The sequence below is a fragment of the Rhinopithecus roxellana genome, chromosome 7 (genome assembly GCF_007565055.1).
Source record: "Rhinopithecus roxellana isolate Shanxi Qingling chromosome 7, ASM756505v1, whole genome shotgun sequence".
NCBI lineage: Eukaryota > Metazoa > Chordata > Mammalia > Primates > Cercopithecidae > Rhinopithecus > Rhinopithecus roxellana.
In genome coordinates, this window is record NC_044555.1 from 140240943 (window position 1) to 140261624 (window position 20682).

The window sequence follows — 20682 nt, forward strand, 5'->3', positions numbered from 1 at the left end:
CTTGTATAACGAAAAGGAAAAAAGGAAGAAGAGCAATAATAATCACCAATGAACCAAAACAACCAATTTATTAAATTCTATCAACCTGTTAATTTAATTGGGAGCGGGAGTGGGGTTAGTCTAATTTGTTGTTTGACTGACTTAATAAAATAAAGCAACTATACCTCACATGCAGTTTGTTTACAAATGTTGGTTGCTTTTAAAACTATAAGTAAAACAAAATCTATTAAGAAAAATGCATGCAGCATTCTTCTCTCAGGCCACATAAATTACCAAAACTCTTGTTTGCATCCAAACATGATTAGTATATTCCAGTGCTTTCTAGTGCCTTCTAGCATTCTGTTTTTTCCCAAATCAGTATTCATTCTGGGCAATGCTGACGTGTATGGTTGTCTTCATAGCATTCCATCTGCGAGCCATGCTGAGAGAAAGCACTGATCCTTTCATTGGACTACACAGAGTGTGTAAACCATATCAACACAAAAGAAACCCTCCCACAGGAAGAAGAAAAAAATATGTCAGCAATTGTCTCAGAAAATTTTCTTTACAAACATGACTCTCAGAAGATTGAGGAATGAATGAATTAAATTAAATAAGAGCAAATCCACTAATTAAAACTACTAAAGCAATGTTTGCTTGTGAAGGTGTTTACTGGTTTGTCACCTCTCTGAAACTATGCTTCCCATTTAGCAAAATCGTGTTTGTGTTTCCACCTAATTTATAATAAGATACTTGAAAATTGCTAATTAATAGTTCTGATAAACAATGAAGGGCCCACATTTTGCTGAGCATTTTAATTCCTCTTATTGCTAATATTTCACTTCACATTCAAAAGTTCTCACCTGTTTATCTTCATGCCACTCATTATCAGAGTGACTGATTTTATTTCGTATCTCATCCTAACCAGGTAGTTTATTTCCATCTTTCTTTTACTCTGTAATCTTTCACCAGACCCCTGGTTGTTTCTCCTATATATCACAACAGTTACATTCATGCAGAGGGAACCACTTGGAATGTTTTTCCTTCCCATGGTTGCCTGTCCAAATGTCAATCTTTATGATTCCAACTCGAGTTACACTTTCTCTGTAAAATCGTTATTTAATTACACATATTTCTCACATATTTCCTTTTTTTCTAAGCCCCTAAATATGGTTCTCAAATAGTGGTGCAAGTGCCCTCGTGATTACTGATACTCTTCCCTAAAGTCTGTGACATCAAAATTATTTCTATATAAATGCCAAAATATGATCTGCCTTTTTTATTGTGTAGATATTGGCATATGGCAGAAAATCAATAGGGATTAAAAATGCTGGCACCTTAGAAAAAATCAAGGCAGTGGTACCGAAATGCTAATAGTCATTACGTTATTTACTGTCACACATATGCAAGTAGAAACAAGCCAGTTATACCTAAAAACATTCTTGATGAAGTGGTAAAGACTATCAAGGCTATTAAATCTAAATCCTTGAATATACAACTTTTTAATAATTTTTGTGATAAAATGGAACGTGTACATAAAGCACTTTTGTTGTGTGATAAAGTATGATGGTTGTCTCCAGAAAAAGCAGTTGTATGATTGTTTGAGGTAAAAGATGTTAGCCATTTTAAAACTTAAACAACATGTTGTTTTATTTGAAAGAATGAGAGAAAAATCATGGTTATTTAGACTGGTTTTTGGTAGATTCTTTTTTTCTCAAAAATAAAGGAAGCAAAACATCAGTGAAAAAAAAAAACGACAATATTTGTCAAAAATATTTGTTATTTGGTGTCACTCTGTAGCCCAGGTTGGAGTGCAGTGGCATGATCACTGCTCACTTCAACCTCAACTTGCTAGGCTCAAGTAATCCTTCCACTCAGCCTCCCAAGTAGCTGGGACCACAGGCAAGTGCTACCATGTCTGGCTTATTTTATTTTATTTTATTTTTTATTTTATTTTATTTTATTTTATTTTATTTTATTTTATTTTATTTTATTTTATTTTATTTTATTTTGAGAGACAACATTTCTTCATTTTGCCTAGGCTAGTCTCAGACTCCTGGACTCAAGAGATCCACCCTCTCGAGTCTCCCAAAGTGCTAGGATTACAGGCATGAGACACCATGCCTAGCTGCAAACATTTTCTAAACGTCAAATTTATTAACATGGTATAAAATTTCACACTGACACTACCTTATCTATTGCAACTAACACCAAGTTTTGGTAAAGTATTAAAGGGGAATATCCACAATTTTCTAAAAAAGTTATTAGAATAATGCTTTTTCCATCTATATATCTGTGTGATGCTGAAGTTTCTTTATATATTTAAAGTAAAACAACATATGGAAAAGATTGAATGAAGAAGCACATAAAAGAATCCAGCTGTGTTGTGGTCACACCAAAGAGTTGGGATGGACACTCCACCCAAATGTGGTTTGAATGTTGAGACTAACCATGCCACACATGAGCCAAAAAGGTTTGCAAAAATTTATGACATGTATAACAAAGCTCTCTGGAGAGAGCAAGAGTGGCTCCCAAGCAGGTCCAAAAATGAACTGAGAAACAAAGGAGGGGTGAATGGCCATGGCTATTATTTTATTTAAGAAATTGGGGCTGTACCAGCGATTACGTGCTTTGAACTTCCCACTGGTGCCAAAGGGTGAGTGCACATGCTTTCTTATCAGCTTTCCCAGATGTGAGACAAGAGAAGGAAAGAGAAAGATGAAGCTTGAAAGCTGTGAATAGTCAAACATTAAAAATAGAACGAGGTTGTTCCTTTAAAGCTGTTTTCCATTGTACCAGATATTCCAAAGATTTGCAAAAATAGTAAAACAATGCCACTCTTATCACAATTTTTTTTGGTTAGAAAAATATAGATTTTATAAAATGTCAGTTATTTTTGTTAACATGTAATGGGTTTATTATAATCACTTTTAAATAACAATTTAAAAAATAAATTTTAATTAAATTGATATAAAATTAAATTATTAAAATAAATATTATCCTGATATAAAAACTAGACAAAGACACCACGAAGCAGAAAACTACAGCCCAATATCCCTGATAAACACAGATACAAAAATCCTCAGCAAAAATTAGCAAACCAATTTTAACATTTCATTAAATATATCATTCCCCATGATCAAGTAGGATTTACCCCTGTGATACAAGGATAGTTCAAAATATAGAAAACTAAAAATGAGATAAACAACAGTAGTAGAATAAAGAACAACAACTATATGATCATTTCAATAGATGCAGAAAAATCATCTGACAAAATGCAACATGTTTTCATGAAAAAAACTCTCACCAAATTAGGTATAGAAGAAATGCACCTAAACACAATAAAGGCTGTATGTTACAAACAAACAGCCATTATCATACTCAATAAGGAGTACTAAAAGCTTTCTTTCTAAGATCATAAACAAGACAAAGATGTTCACTTTCAGCACTTTTATTCAACATAAAAATGAAGCCATGGCTAGAGCAATTAGGCAACAGAAAGAAATAAAAGGCATCCAAATTTGCAAGGAAGAAGTCAAACTGGACTGGTTTACAGACAACATCTTTTTTTTTCTTTTTCTTTCTTTTTTTTTTTTTTTTTGAGACTGAGTCTCACTTTATCTCTCAGGCTGGAACACAGTAGCGTGGTCTCAGCTCACTGCAATCTCTGTCTACCAGGTTCAAACAATTCTCCTGCCTCAGCCTCCCATGTAGCTGGTACCACAGGCACAAACCACAATGCCCAGCTAAGTTTTCTATTTTTAGTAGATACGCGGTTTCGCCATGTTGGACAGGCTGGTCTTGAACTCATGACCTCAGGTGATCTGCCTGCCTCGGCCTCCCAAAGTGCTGGGATTGCAGGCATGAACCACTGCACCTAACCCAGGCAACATAATCTTATACCTAGAAAACCTAAAGATTTCACCAAAACACTGGTAGAAATAATTAAATTCAGTAAAGTTGTGGGATACAAAATCAGCATACAAAAATAAGTAACTTTTTATATACCAACAATGAATTATGTGATAAAGGAATCAAGAAAATCCTATTGACAATAACTACAAAAATAAAATACTTAGGAATAAATTTAACCAAGGAGATGAAAGATTTCTAAACTGAAAACTATACAACATGATGAAAGAAATTTCAGAAGACACAAGTAAATGGAAAGATGTCCATGTTCATGGATTGGAAGAAATAAACATTGATAACATGTTCATTATAGCTAAAGTGATCTACAGATTAAAGACAATTCCTATCAAAACACCAATGGCGCCTTTTACAGAAATAGAAAAAAAAATTAATAGTAATATAGAACCACAAAATACCCTGAATAGCCAAGGAAGCTTGACCAAAATGAATACAACTGGAAAAATCACACTACGTGACTTTAAAATGTCTTACAAAGCTATAGTAACCAAAATAGCACAGTACTATCATAAAAACAGAAATATATACCAATGGAACAGAATAGAGAGACCAGATATAAATCCACACATTTGTGGCCAAGTGAATTTTGACAAAGGTGTCAAAAACACACAATGGGGGAAAGGACAGTTTCTTCAGTAAGTGGTGTTAGGAAAACTGTATATTCACAGGCAGAAGAATGAAAATAAACTCTTATCTCGCTCCTTATACAAAAACCAAAAATAATGAAATTATTAGACAAAACCATAGAGGGTATGCTTCATTACATTGGTCTGGGCAAAAAATTTTTATATGACCCTAAAAGCACAAGAAACAAAAGTAAAATTAGATAAATGAGATTACATAAAACTAAAAAGCTTCTGCACTGCAAGGGAAGACATCAAAGAAATGAAGATAAAATCTAGAGAATGAGAAAAATATTTGTAAATCATACATTTATAAGAGGTTAATATCCAAGTGATGTAAAGAACTCAAACAACCCAATAGCAAGAAAACAAATAACCCAATTTTTTTAAACAATCAAAAGTCCTGAGGAGACATTTATCCAAAGAAGACAAACAAATGGTCAATAGATATATGAAAAGGTGTTAAACATCACTAATCACCAGGGAAATGCAAATTAAAATCACAATGAAATATCACCTCACACCTGTTAGAATGAATATTATCAAAAAGACAAAAAAATAACAAAGGTTGATGAAGATGCAGAAAAAAAGGAAACTTACACTCTTGGTGGAAATGTAAATTAGTATGGACATTATGGAAAACGGTATGAAGTTTCCTCAAAAAATTTAAAAGCAGAACTACTATATGATACAGCAATCCCACTACTGAGTTTATATCCAAAGGAAATGAAATCAGTATGTCAATAGTCCTATACTTTTTAAAGTGTTTTAACAATAGCCAGGATGGGAAATCAACCTAAGAATTCATCAATGGATGAATGGATAGATAAAATATATAAAAATAAACGTTTTATATTTATAATACGTAGAAAATAAAATATTATTCAGCCATAAAAAGAAGAAAATCCTGTCATTTGTTGCATGGATGGACCTGGGAAATATTATCTTAAGTGATATAAGTCAGGCACAGAAAGGCAAATGCTGCGTGATCTCATTCACGTGTGGAATCTAAAAATGTTGATCTTACAGAAATAGAGAGTAAAACGGTGGTTACCAAGAGGTTGGGCAGTGGTGGGAAAGGCGGTTGGGGAGATCAGGTGGTTGGCCAAAGTTTACAAAATTTCAGTCATATAAGAGGAATTAGTTTAAGAAATCTATTGTACAACATAGTGATTAAAGTTGAAAACAAAATATTGAATTCATAAAAAATGCTGAGAGTAAATTTTAAGTATTCTCCCCGTAATAATGGCAACTATGTGAAGTAATGTATATGTTAACAAGCTTGATACACAATGGGTGTGTATATACATATATATCAAAACATAATTTTGTACATGATTAATATACACAATTTTATCTGTCAAATGAAACACATTTGTTAAAAACAGAAAACACATTTTTCAACTCAGAATTTTAATTTTAATATAGGAAATATTAATAAATAGGACTTACAAAATGAAAGATTTTTATAAACTCATTTTTTTAGATTGAAAAAAATTCTTGAGATCAAAGCATTTGAATATAATCCTAGACATATTTAGTGTAATATACTTCCTATAGAATTATGTGTCTTTTTCTTTGCTTATCAGCGATATATACCTATCTGTGAAATGAAATCTCATGCTGAACCCCAATATATAAAATAAATCTAATATGAAATGTTTTGACGGAAGCTGAGCTAGGGACTGTCCTCCCTCTCCCCTTTTGATAATCTTATGGTTTTATGAAACACTTTTTAAAAACAACTGTTTTGGGTTTCAGAAAATAAGAGTGTTATATGAGCTTGATTGCTTTTTGACAAACTGTCTTACCATTTGACTTTATTTTCGACTGAAAACCTCCATATACTTGGATTAAGTTAAATTCATCATCATTCACTCTTTTTTCTATTTTATTTACTTTTTTATTATACTTTAAATTCTAGGGTACATGTGCACAACGGGTAGGTTTGTTACATATGTATACATGCACCATGTTGGTGTGCTGCACCCGTTAACTCGTCATTTATATTAGGTATATCTCCTAATGCTATCCCTCCCTCAGAACCCCGCCCCATGACAGGCCTTGGTATGCATTGCTCCCCACCCTGTGTCCAAGTGTTCTCATTGTTCAATTCCTACCTATGAGTGAGAATATGCGGTGTTTGGTTTTCTGTCCTTGTGACAGTTTACTGAGAATGATGGTTTCTAGCTTCACCCATGTCCCCACAAAGAACATGAACTTATCCTTTTTTTATGGCTGCATAGTATTCCATGGTGTATATGTGCCACATTTTCTCAATCCAGTCTCTGATTGATGGACATTTGGGTTAATTCCAAGTCTTTGCTATTGTGAATAGTGTCATAATAAACATACGTGTGCATGTGTCTTTATAGCAGCACGATTTAAAATCCTCTGCGTATATACCCAGTAATGGAATGGCTGAGTCAAATGGTATTTCTAGTTCTAGATCCTTGAGGAATCGCCACACTGTCTTCCACAATGGTTGAACTAGTTTACACTCCCATCAACGGTGTAAAGTGTTCCTGTTTCTCCACATCCTCCCCGGCAGCTGTTGTTTCCTGACTTTTTAATGATCGCCCTTCTAACTGGTGTGAGATGGTATCTCATTGTGGTTTTGATTTGCATTTCTTTGATGACCAGTGATGATGAACATTTTTTCATGTGTCTGTTGGCTGCATAAATGTCTTCTTCTGAGAAGTATCTGTTCATATCCTTTGCCCACTTTTTGATGGGGTTGTTTGATTTTTTTTCTTGTAAATTTGTTTAAGTGCTTCGTAGATTCTGAATATTAGCTCTTTGTCACATGGGTAGATTGTAAAAATTTTCTCCCATTCTGTAGGTTGCCTGTTCACTCTGATGGTAGTTTGTTTTGCTGTGCAGAAGCACTTTAGTTTAATTAGATCCCATATGTCAATTTTGGCTTTTGCTGCCATTGTTTTTGGTGTTTTAGTCATGAAATCCTTGTCCATGCTTATGTCCTGAATGGTATTGCCTAGGTTTTCTTCTAGGGTTTTTATGGTTTTAGGTCTAACATTTAAGTCTTTAATCCATCTTGAATTAATTTTTATATAAGGTGTAAGGAAGGGATCCAGTTTCAGCTTTCTACTTATGGGTAGCCAGTTTTCCCAGCACCATTTATTAAATAGGGAATCATTTCCCCGTTTCTTGTTTTTGTCAGGTTTGTCAAAGATCAGATGGTTGTAGATGTGTGGTATTATTTCTGAGGGTTCTGTTCTGTTCCATTGGTCTATATCTCTGTTTTGGTACAAGTACCATGCTGTTTTGGTTACTGTAGCCTTGTAGTATAGTTTGAAGTCAGGTAGCGTGATGTCTCCAGCTTTTTTCTTTGGCTTATGATTGTCTTGGCAATGCAGGCTCATTTTTGGTTTCAAATGAACTTTAAAGTAGTTTTTTCCAATTCTGTGAGGAAAGCCATCGGTAGCTTGATGAGGATGGCATTGAATAATAAATTCAATATAATATTAATAATATTATAATAAATTCAATATGCCAATTGCCTTAGGCTGTATGGCCATTTTCATGATATTGATTCTTCCTATCCATGAGCATGGAATGTTCTTCCATTTGTTTGTGTCCTCTTTTATTTCATTGAGCAGTGGTTTGTAGTTCTCCTTTAGCAGGTCCTTCATATCCCTTGTAAGTTGGATTCCTAGGTATTTTATTTTCTTTGAATCAATTGTGAATGGGAGTTCCCTAATGATTTGGCTTTCTGTTTGTCTGTTATTGGTGTATAGAAATGCTTGTGATTTTTGCACATTGATTTTGTATCCTGAGACTTTGCTAAAGTTGCTTATCAGCTTAAGGAATTTGGGGACTGAGATGATGGGGTTTTCTAAGTATACAATCATGTATACTGCAAACAGGGACAATTTGACTTCCTCTTTTCCTAACTGAATACCCTTTATTTCTTTCTCTTGCCTGATTGCCCTAGCCAGCACTTCCAACACTATGTTGAATAGGAGTGGTGAGAGAAGGCATCCCTGTCTTGTGCCAGTTTTCAAAGGGAATGCTTTAAGATGCTGTTTCCCTTTTATTTTATTTTATTTTATTTTAATTTTTCTGAGACGGAGTCTTGCTCTGTCCCCCAGGCTGGAGTGCAGTGGCCGGATCTCAGCTCACTGCAAGCTCCGCCTCCCAGGTTTACGCCATTCTCCTGCCTCAGCCTCCCGAGTAGCTGGGACTACAGGCGCCCGCCACCACGCCCAGCTAGTTTTTTTGTATTTTTTAGTAGAGACGAGGTTTCACCCGGTTAGCCAGGATGGTCTCGATCTCCTGACCTCGTGATCGGCCCGTCTCGGCCTCCCAAAGTGCTGGGATTACAGGCTTGAGCCACCGCGCCCAGCCAGAGCACATGCTTTTAACCACCACACTCTACTACAGAAGAGGGGTGAATTATAGACCTAGTGAAGGACAAAAGAAATGAAATGTAATACATATGTAATACATATGTGCTGTCTTGTGCCAGTTTTCAAAGGGAATGCTTCCAGTTTTTGCCCATTCAGTATGACATTGGCTGTGGGTTTGTCATAAATAGTTCTTATTATTTTGAGATACATCCCATCAATACCTAGCTCATTGAGAGTTTTCAGCATGAAGTGCTGTTGAATTTTGTCAAAGGCCTTTTCTGCATCTATTGAGACAATCATGCGGTTTTTGTCTTTGGTTCTGTTTATATGATGGATTACATTTATTGATTTGCATATGTCGAACCAGCCTTGCATCCCAGGGATGAAGTCAACTTGATGGTGTTGGATAAGCTTTTTGATGTGTTGCTGAATTTGGTTTGCCAGTATTTTGTTGAGGATTTTTGCATCGATATTCTTCAGGGGTATTGATCTAAAATTCTCTTTTATTGTTGTGTCTCTGCCAGGCTTTGGTAGCAGGATGATGTTGGCCTCATAAAATGAGTTAGGGAGGATTCTCTCTTTTTCTATTGATTGAAATGGTTTCAGAAGGAATGGTTCCAGCTCCTCTTTGTAACTCAGGTATAAGTCAGCTGTCAATCCTTCTGGTCCTGGACACTTTTTAGTTGGTAGGCTATTAATTATTGTTTCGATTTCAGAGTCTGTTTTTGGTCTATTCAGGTATTCAACTTCTTCCTGGTTTAGACTTGAGAGAGTGTATGTGTCCAGGAATTTATCCATTTCTTCTAGGTTTTCTGGTTTATTTGTGTAGAGGTGCTTATAGTATTCTCTGATGGTAGTTTGTATTTCTGTGGGGTCGGTGGTGATATCCCCTTTATAATTTTTTATTGCATCTATTTGATTCTTCTCTCTTTTCTTCTTTATTAGTCTTGCCAGCAGTCTATCAATTTTGTTGATCTTTACCAAAAAACCAGCTCCTGGATTCATTGATTTTTCGAAGGTTTTTTTTTTTTTTTTTTTTTTTTTTTTTTTTTTTTTGTCTCTGTCTCCTTCAGTTCTGCTCTGATCTTAGTTATTTCTTGTCTTCTGCTAGCTTTTGAATGTTTTTGCTCTTGCTTCTCTAGTTCTTTTAATTGTGATGTTAGGGTGTCAATTTTAGATCTTTTCTGCTTTCTCTTGTGGACATTTGGAGATGAGTGGGGAACTCCATGTCTTAATATATTCCTTCCCTTCTTCCTGTAATATCTTTATTCCTAACTGCTCAAATCTCAATCAGTCTCCAACAGTGAGAACCCATTCCTTCCTACAATTTGGCAGTCTCTTATAATATTTAGTTTACCTACACTTAGAACGCAACAATTCCACAGCTATTTCACTGTGTCCTGTGAATATATCTAACCATTTACAAAGAAAGATGAAGGTACAGGAAAGTTCATTGACACAACAATTTCAGTCACAAAAGCCAGAAAAAATATCCTAAACGTGTAGTTAAAAAAGGACTGGTTAAATAAAATATGGCAGATCTATATGGTGGGAAGCTATGTAGAACTTAACCAATAAGACAGATATAGAGACATTTTATGCATTATATTAAGTGGGTAAATAACATTCTAGAAGAATTTTTACAATATAATTCTTTCTTTACATATTAAAAACTTACATGAGAAGAATTAACCCGTAATCAAAGTTAAAAGACCAGTGAAAAACTGCTTTTAAAAATCTGTACTATGTGTGATAAAGGGCAAATATTCAAAACATATAAAGAGTCTTTTTTAAAAAAATAAATTTAGGAGGTAGTAAAAGGAAAAGGATATGGGTTGAAAAACTATCTATACTATGTTCACTATCTGGATGATGGAACCATCCATTCCACAAACCTCCATATAGAGATTTTGTGCCTATACCCATACTCGCACCTATAATACTAATACTTTGAGAGGCCAAGGTGGGAGGATCGCTTGATCCCAAGAGTTTGAGACTAGCCTGGGAAACATGAGACAATAAATACATAAATGAATGAATAAGTAAATAAATACATACATACATACATACATATTAGCTTGTTGTGGTGGTACATGCCTGTAGTCCCACCTACCCGGGTGGCTGAAGGGTGAAGATCTCTTGAGTTCTAGAGGTTGGGGCACAGTGAATCTTGATCACGCCACTGCACTCTAGCCTGAGTGACAGAGGAGACTGGAGAGCAGTAGTGCAAACTCGGCTCACTGCAGCATCTGCCTCTTGGGCTCAAATAATTCCCCCACCTCAGTCTCCTGAGTAGCTGGGACCATGGATGCCAGTCACCATGCATAGCTATTAAAAAAAAAAAAATAGTAGAGATAGGGTTTCACTATGTTGCCCAGGCTTGTCTTAAACTACTGGGCTCAAGTGATCTGCCTGTCTTGGCATCCCAAAATGTAAAGCTTAGAGGCCTGAGCCACCATTTCCAGTCTAAAAATGTAGTTTTAATAAATGGCGTTGGGAAAACTGGCTAGCCATATGCAGAAAACTGAAACTGGACCCCTTCCTTACACCTTATACAAAAATTAATTCAAGATGGAATAAAAAATTAAACATAAGGACTAAAACCATAAAAACTTTAGAAGAAAACCTAGGCAATACCATTCAGGACGTAGGCATGGGCAAAGACTTCATGGCTAAAACACCAAAAGCAATTGCAACAAAAGCCAAAATTGACAAATGGGATCTAATTAAACTAAAGAGATTCTGCACAGCAAGAGAAACTATCATCAGAGTGAACAGGTAACCTAGAGAATGGGATAAATTTTTTGCAATCTGTCCATCTGATAAATGGCTAATATCTAGAATCTATAAGGAACTTAAATAAATTTACAAGAGAAAAACAAATAACTCCATCAAAAAGTGAGTGAAGGATATGAAAAGACACTTTTCAAAGCAGACATTTATGCGGCCAACAAACATATGAAAACAAGGTCATCATCACTCGTCATTAGAAAAATGCAAATCAAAACCGCAATGAGATATTATCTCATGCCAGTAAGAATAGTGATCATTAAAAAGTCAGGAAACAACAGGTTCTGGAGAGGATGTGGAGAAATAGGAATGCTTTTACACTGTTGGTGACAGTGTAAATTAGTTCAACTCTTGTGGAAGACAGTGTGGTGATTCCTCAAGGATGTAGAACTAGAAATACCATTTGACCCAGCCATCCCATTACTGGGTATATACCCAAAGGATTATAAATTATTCTACTATAAAGTCACATGCATGTATGTTTATTGTGGCATTATTCACAATAGCAAAGACTTAGAACCAACTCAAATGCCCATCAATGATAGACTGGGTAAAGAAAAGGTGGCATATATACACCATGGAATACTATGCTGCCATAAAAAAAGGATGAGTTCATGTCCTTTGTAGGGACATGGATGAAGCTGGAAACCATAATTCTCAGAAAACTAACACAGGAACAGAAAACCAAACATCATATATTTTCACTCATAAGTGGGAGTTGAATAATGAGAATATATGGGCACAGGGAAGGGAACATCACACACTAGGACCTGTCAGGAGATGGGGTTTTCTTCTAGGGCTTTTATGGTTTTGGGTTTTATATTTAAGTATTTAATCCATCTTGAGTTAATTTTTGTATAAGGTATAAGGAAGGGGACAGTTCATTTTTCTGCATATCTCTAGCCAGTTTTCTCAGGACCATTTACTGAGTAGGAAATCCTGTCCCCATTGCTTGTTTTTATCAGGTTTGTAGAAGATCAGATGATTGTAGATGAGTGATGTTTTTTCTCAGGTCTCTGTTCTTCTCTATTGGTCTATATGTCTGTTTTAGTACCAATACTATGCTGCTTTGGCTACTGTAGCCTTGTAGTATAGTTTGAAGTCAGGTAGTGTGATGTTTCCAGCTTTGTTCTTTTTGCTTAGGATTGTCTTGGCTTTATGGACTCCTTTTATGGTTCCAGATGAAATTTAAAGTAGTTTTTCTCATTCTATGAAGAATGTCAATGGTAGTTTAATTGGAATAGCACTGAATCTTTAAATTACTTTGGGCATTGTGGCCATTTTCACAATATTAATTCTTCGTATCCATGAGGAAGACATGTTTTTCCATTTGTTTGTGTCCTCTCTTATTTCCTTGACCAGTGGTTTGTAGTTCTCCTTGAAGAGGTCTTTCACATTCCTTGTTTGCTGTATTCCTAGGTATTTTATTCTTCTTTTAGTAACTGTGAATGGGATTTCATTTATGATTTGGCTTTCTGCTTGCCTATTTTTGGTGTATAGGAATGCCTGTGGTTTTTGAGCATTGATTTTGTATCCTGAGACTATGGTGAAGTTGCATATCAGTTCCAGAAGATTTGGGCTGAGATGATGGAGTTTTCTAAATGTAAAATCATGTTGTGTGCAAACAGAGACAACTTTCATTACATAATGGTAAAGGGAACAATTCAAGAAGAAGAACTAACTATTCTAAATATATATGCACCAAATACAGGAGAACCCAGATTCATAAAACATGTTCTTAGAGACCTACAAAGAGACTTAAACTTCCAGACAATAGTAGTGGAAGACTTTAACACCCCACTGTCAGTGTTAGATGGATCAATGAGACAGAAAATTAACAAGGATATTCAGGACTTGAACTCAGCTCTGGATCAAGTGGACCCAGTAGACCTCTACAGAGCTCTCTACCCCAAGTCAGCGAATATTCCTCTTTCTCAGTGCCACATGGCACTTATTCTAAACTCGACCACATAATTGGAAGTAAAACCCTCCTCAGCAAAGGCAGAAGAACTTATATCATAACAAACAGTCTCTCAGACCACAGTGCAATCAAATTAGAACTCAAGATTAAGAACCTCACTCAAAAGCATACAATTTCATGGAAATTGAACAACCTGCTCCTGAATGACTCCTGGCTAAATAATGAAATTAAGGCAGAAATCAAGAAGTTCTTTGAAACCAATGAGAAGAAAGACACAATGTACCAGAATCTCTGGGATACAGCTAAAGCACTGTTAAGAGGGAAATTTACAGTACTCAATGCCCACATCAGGAAGTTAGAAAGATCTAAAATTGACAGCCAAACATCACAATTACAAGAGCTAGAGAGGCAAGGGCAAACTGATCCAAAAGTTAACAGAAGGCAAGAAATAACTAAGATTAGAGAAAAATTGAAGCAGATAGAGACATGAAAAACCCTTGAAAAAGTCAACAAATCCAGGAGCTGATTTTTTAAAAAAAATAAAAAATAGATAGACTGCTAGCTAGACTAATAAAGAAGAAGAGAAAGAATTATCAAGTATACACAATAAAAAATGATAAAGGGAATATCACCACCAACCCAGCAGAAATATAAACTACTATCAGAGAATACTACAAACACTTCTATGCATATAAACTAGAAAATCTAGAAGAAATGAATGAATTCCTGGACCCATACAACCTACCAAGACTTAACCAGGAAGAAGTTCAATCCCTGAATAGACCAATAACAAGCTCTGAAATTGTGGCAGTAATTAATACCTACCAAGCAAAAAAAGACCAAGACCAGACAGATTCACAGCTGAATTCTACCATAAATACATAGAGGAGCTGGTATCATCCTGATACCAAAACTCATTACCATGGGGAGGACACCAAAACATTCGTGAGGGATCCAGCCCAGTGACCCAAGCAACTCTGTCTGAACTGCACCTTCAACATTAAGGATTACATTTCAACATGAGGTTGAAATGAAGATTATCCTATGTTCATGAAATAAAAGACTTAATACCATAAAGATGTCAATACTACCCAAAACAATCTACAGATTTAAGGTAATTGCTATCAAAATACCAACATTGTTTTTTCAGAAATAGAAAAATCCCCATCCTAAAATTCACATGAAATCTCAATGGGCTCTAAATAAACAAAGAAATATTGGAGAACAAAATTGAAGGTCTCACACTTCCTGATATCAAAACTTGTTACAAAACTACAGTATGCAATACATTGTGGTACTAGCGTAAAGACAGACATATAGACCAATGGAAAGTGACAGATATCCCAGGAACGCATCTTTGCATACATACTCAAATGATTTTTGACAAGGGTGCTGAGATCATTCAATGGGGAAATGAGACTGTTGAGAAAACTGGATGTATAAATGCAAAAGAATAAAGTTCCATCCTTATCTTACAATACACAAAAATTAAGTAAAAAAAAATCTTAAATGTAAGAGCTAAAACTATAAAACTCAGATTTAAACAAAGGGGGAAAATTTACATAACTGAATTTGGCAATGATTTCTCAGATATGACACCAAAAGCACAAGCAATAAGAGAAAAAACAGCCTAACTGAAATAAAACGAAATTGAAAATTTGTTTACATCAAAGGACCAACCAATACAGTGAAAAGGCCACCTACAAAATGAGAGACATTGTTTGTAAATCGTATATCTGTTAAGGGATAATACTTAAAACATACAGAATGCTCCTACAACTCAAGCACAACACCATAACAATCTATTTTAAAACTGCGCAATATATTTTAATCAATATATATCTGAAGACAATATACAAATAACCACAATGAAAAGATGCTCAACATTACTCATTTAGGATGACAAATATATATATATATACTGTTTACTCTGTTCTTTTGCCGTGAAAAAGCTCTTTAGTTTAATTACATCCCAATTATTTATATTTGTTTCTACTGCATTTGCTTTTGGCTTCTTGGTCATAAAATCCTTGCCTAAGCCAATGTCTACAAGGGTTTTTCCAATGTTATCTTATATATTATCTTTTCATCTTTGTCATTTCATTTATGGCCTTCTCTGCATTAATTATTCTAGTTATCAATTATTCCACTCTTTTTTCAAGACTTTTACTTTCTTTGCGCTGGGTACGTACTTCCTCCTTTAGCTCTGAGAAGTTTGATGGACTGAAGCCTTCTTCCGTCATATCATCAAAGTCATTCTCCGTCCAGCTTTGATCCATTGCTGGCGATGAGCTGTGTTCCTTTGCAGGGGGAGATGCGCTCTTATTTTTTGAATTTCCAGCTTTTCTGCCCTGCTTTTTCCCCATCTTTGTGGTTTTATCTGCCTCGGGTCATTGATGATGGTGATGTACTGATGGGGTTTTGGTGTGGGTGTCCTTCCTGTTTGTTAGTTTTCCTTCTAACAGTCAGGACCCTCAGCTGTAGGTCTGTTGGAGATTGTTTGAGGTCCACTCCAGACCCCGTTTGCCTGGGTATCAGCAGCAGAGGCTGCAGAAGATAGAATATTGCTGAACAGCGCATGTACCTGTCTGATTCTTGCTTTGGAAGCTTCCTCTCAGGGGTGTACTCCACCGTGTGAGGTGTGAGGTGTCGGTCTGCCCCTAGTGGGGGATGTCTCCCAGTTAGGCTACTCAGGGGCCAGGGACCCACTTGAGCAGGCAGTCTGTCCGTTCCCTTATGAATAATCATGTAAGACTTCCATAAAAGGAGTACCCCTAATGCCAGTCTTTGCTATCTCATCCTCATGGGTAGCTCACTGTGAATTGCCCATCAGGGTGTACTGTCTATTCTGCACCTAACTTTCAGAATATTCTTTCTCCTTTGAAATGTATTGCTCTATACTGTATCTCCTTTGCTGTGTGTCTCATGTTTAAATTCTTTTAAACTCAAAATACAAGAACCATGTCTTCACAACAATCATCAGCATTATAATTATTTTTATATTATACTACAGTTAACTTTCTAAGCATCTCAAATATTTTAAAAAGTAGGCAAGATTTTTTTTTTAATTTTTCATTTTTAATTTGTGTTGGTACATCATAGCGGCATACACTTATGGGGTACATGAGATGTTTTGATACAGGCAAGATTTTTTTTTTTAATAAAGAAGCAAGTTATCTTGTAGCATAATGCATGTAGGCTATACTTTTTTAAAAATGATTTAAAAGCTTTTACATTTGTCAATATTGATTCCCTAGTAGGCAATCATATAAAGGGTGCAAACTTTCCAAAGAATGTATTTTAAAATTAGCAATACAAAAGAAATTTTGTCATACTAGTGTTTTTAAAGTAGACATGGTATGCATCAAAGGTCAAGGCAACAAAATCATTCAAAAATAACTTTTTGTTTAGTTGGCACATTGTGGCCCAGAAGCTTTGGCAGAGGCTTAGTAGAAAATAGAAAATCAGATCCTGGGGCAAGATGGCCAGATAGGAGCAGCTCCAGCCTCCAGCTCCCAGTGCGAGTGACACAGAGGATGTGTGATTTCTGCATTTTCAACTGAGGTACCGAGTTCATCTCACTGGGGAGTGCCAGACAATTGGTGTTGGTCAGCAGGTGCAGCCCCACCAGGGAGAGCTGAAGCAGGGTGAGCCATGATCTCACCTGGGAAGCGCAAGGGGGAAGGGAATCCCTTTTCCTAACCAAGGGAAACTGAGACACACAACACCTGGAAAATCAGGTAACTCTCACCCTAATACTGCACTTTACCAAGGGTCTTAGAAAATGGCACACCAGGAGATTATATCCCACACCTGACCCGGAGGGTCCCACGCCAACGGAGCCTCCCTCATTGCTAGCACAGCAGTCTGAGATCTAACTGCAAGGCAGCAGCAAGCCTGGAGGAGGGGCGCCTGCCATCACTGAGGGTTAAGTAGGTAAACAAAGCCGCCAGGAAGCTCGAACTGGGTAGAGCCCACCACAGCTCAAAGGGGCCTGTCTGTCTCTGTAGACTCCACCTCTGGGGACAGGGCATAGCTAAACAGAGATGAAAACCATGACACGAGAAATACGTGACAAATGCAGAAGCTTCAGTAACCAACTCCATTAGCTGGAAGAAAGAGTATCAATGATTGAAGATGAAATGAATGAAAAGAAGGGAGAAGAAAAGTCTAGAGGAAAAAAAAATGAAAAAGAAATGAACAAACCCTCCAAGAAATATGGGATTATGTGAAAAGACCAAATCTACATCTGATTAGGGGGCCTGAAAGTGAGTGGAAAAACGGAGCCAAGTTGGAAAACACTCTTCAGGATATCATCCAGGAGAACTTCCCCAACCTAGTAAGGCAGGCCAACATTCAAATTCAGGAAATACAGAGAACGCCACAAAGATAATCCTCGAGAAGAGCAACTCCACGACACATAATTGCCAGATTCACCAAAGTTGAAATGAAGGAAAAAATCTTAAGGGCAGCCAGAGAGAAAGGTCGGGTTACCCACAAAGGGAAGCCCATCAGACTAACAGGAGATCTCTCAGCAGAAACTCTACAAGCCAGAAGAGAGTGGAGGCCAATACTCAACATTCTTAAATAAAAGAATTTTGAACCCGGAATTTCATATCCAGCCAAACTAAGTTTCACAAGTGAAGGAAAAATAAAATCTTTACAGACAAGCAAATGCTTAGAGATTTTGTCACCACCAGGCCTGCCTACAAGAGACCCTGAAGGAAGCACTAAATATGGAAAGGAACAACCGGTAGCAGCCATTGCAAAGACCTGCCAAAATGTAAAGACCATCGAGGCTAGGAAAAAAATGCATCAACTAACGAGCAAAATAACCAGTTACTATCACAATGACAGGATCAAGTTCACACATAACAATATTAACCTTAAATGTAAATGGACTAAATGGTCTAATTAAAAGACACAGACTGGCAAATTGGATAAAGAGTCAAGACCCATCTGTTTGCTGTATTCACGAAATCCATCTCACGTGTAGAGACACACATACGCTCAAAATAAAGGGATGGGGGAAGATCTACCAAGCAAATGGAGAACAAAAAAAAGCAGGGGTTGCAATCCTAGTCTCTGATAAAACAGACTTTAAACATCAAAGATCAAAAGAGACAAAGAAGGCCATTACATAATGGTAAAGGGATCAATTCAACAGGAAGAGCTAACTAACCTAAATATAAATGCACCCAATACAGGAGCACCCAGATTCATAAAGCAAGTCCTTATAGACATACAAAGAGATTTAGACTCCCATACAATATTAATGGGAGATTCAACACCCCACTGTCAACATTAGACAGATCAATGAGACAGAAAATTAACAAGGATATCAAGGAATTGAACTCAACTCTGCACCAAGCAGACCTAATAGACATCTACAGTACTCTCCAAACCAAATCAACAGAATATACATTCTCCTCAGCACCACATCACACCTATTCCAAAATTGACCACATAGTTGGAAGTAAAGCACTCCTCAGCAAATGTACAAGAATAGAAATTATAACAAACTGTCTCTCAGACCACAGTGCAATCAAACTAGAACTCAGGACTAAGAAATCCAATCAAAACCGCTCAACTACATGGAAACTGAACAACCTGCTCCTGAATGACTACTAGGTACATAATGAAATGAAGGCAGCAATATAGATGTTCTTTGAAACCAACGAGAACAAAGATACAACATACCAGAATCTCTGGGACACATTTAAAGCAGTGTGTAGAAGGAAATTTATAGCACTAAATGCCCACAAGAGAAACCTGGAAAGATCTAAATTTGACACCCTAACATCACACTTAAAAGAACTAGAAAAGCAAGAGCAAACACATTCGAAAGCTAGCAGAAGGAAAGAAATAACTAAGATCAGAGCAGAACTGAAGGAGATAGAGACACAAAAAACCCTCCAAAAAATCAATGAATCTAGGAGTTGGTTTTTTGAAAAGATCAACAAAATTGATGGACCGCTAGCAAGACTAATGAAGAAGAAAGGAGAGAAGAATCAAATAGATACAATAAAAAATGATAAAGGGGATATCACCACCGACCCCACAGAAATACAAACTACCATCAGAGAATACTGTAAACACCTCTACGAAAATAAGCTAGAAAATCTAGAAGAAATAGATAATTTCCTGGACACTTGCACTCTTCCAAGACTAAACAAGGAATAAATTGAATCCCTGAATAGACCAATAGCAGGCTCTGAAATTGAGGCAATAATTAATAGCCTACCAACCAAAAAACATCCAGGACCAGACTAATTCACAGTCGAATTCGAATAGCTGCAGTAACCAAAACAGCATCGTACTAGTACCAAAGCAGAGATATAGACCAATGGAACATAACAGAGTCCTCAGAAATAATACCACACTTCTACAGCCATCTGATCTTTGACAAACCTGAGAAAAACAAGAAGTGGGGAAAAGATTCCCTATTTAATAAATGGTGCTGGGAAAATTGGCTAGCCATAAGTAGAAAGCTGAAACTGGATCCTTTCCTTACTCCTTATACAAAAATTAATTCAAGATGGATTAGAGACTTAAATGATAGACCTAATACCATAAAAACCCTAGAAGAAAGCCTAGGTAATACCATTCAGGACATAGGCATGGACAAGGACTTCCTGTCTAAAACACCAAAAGCAGTGGCAACAAAAGCCAAAACTGACAAATGAGATCTAATTAAACAAAAGAGCTTCTGCATAGCAAAAGCAACTACCATCAGAGTGAAAAGGCAACCTACCGAACGGGAGAAAATTTTTGCAATCTACTCATCTGACAAAGGTCTAATATCCAGAACCTACAAAGGTTTGAGAACCTACAAAGAACTCAAACAAATTTACAGGAAAAAAACAAACAACCCCATCGAAAAGTGGGCAAAAGATATGAACAGACATTTCTCAAAAGAAGACATTCATACAGCCAACAGACACATGAATAAATGCTCGTCATCACTCGCCATCAGAGAAATGCTAATCAAAACCACAATGAGATACCATCTCACACCAGTTAGAATGGCAGTCATTAAAAAGTCAGGAAACAACCGGTGTTGGAGAGG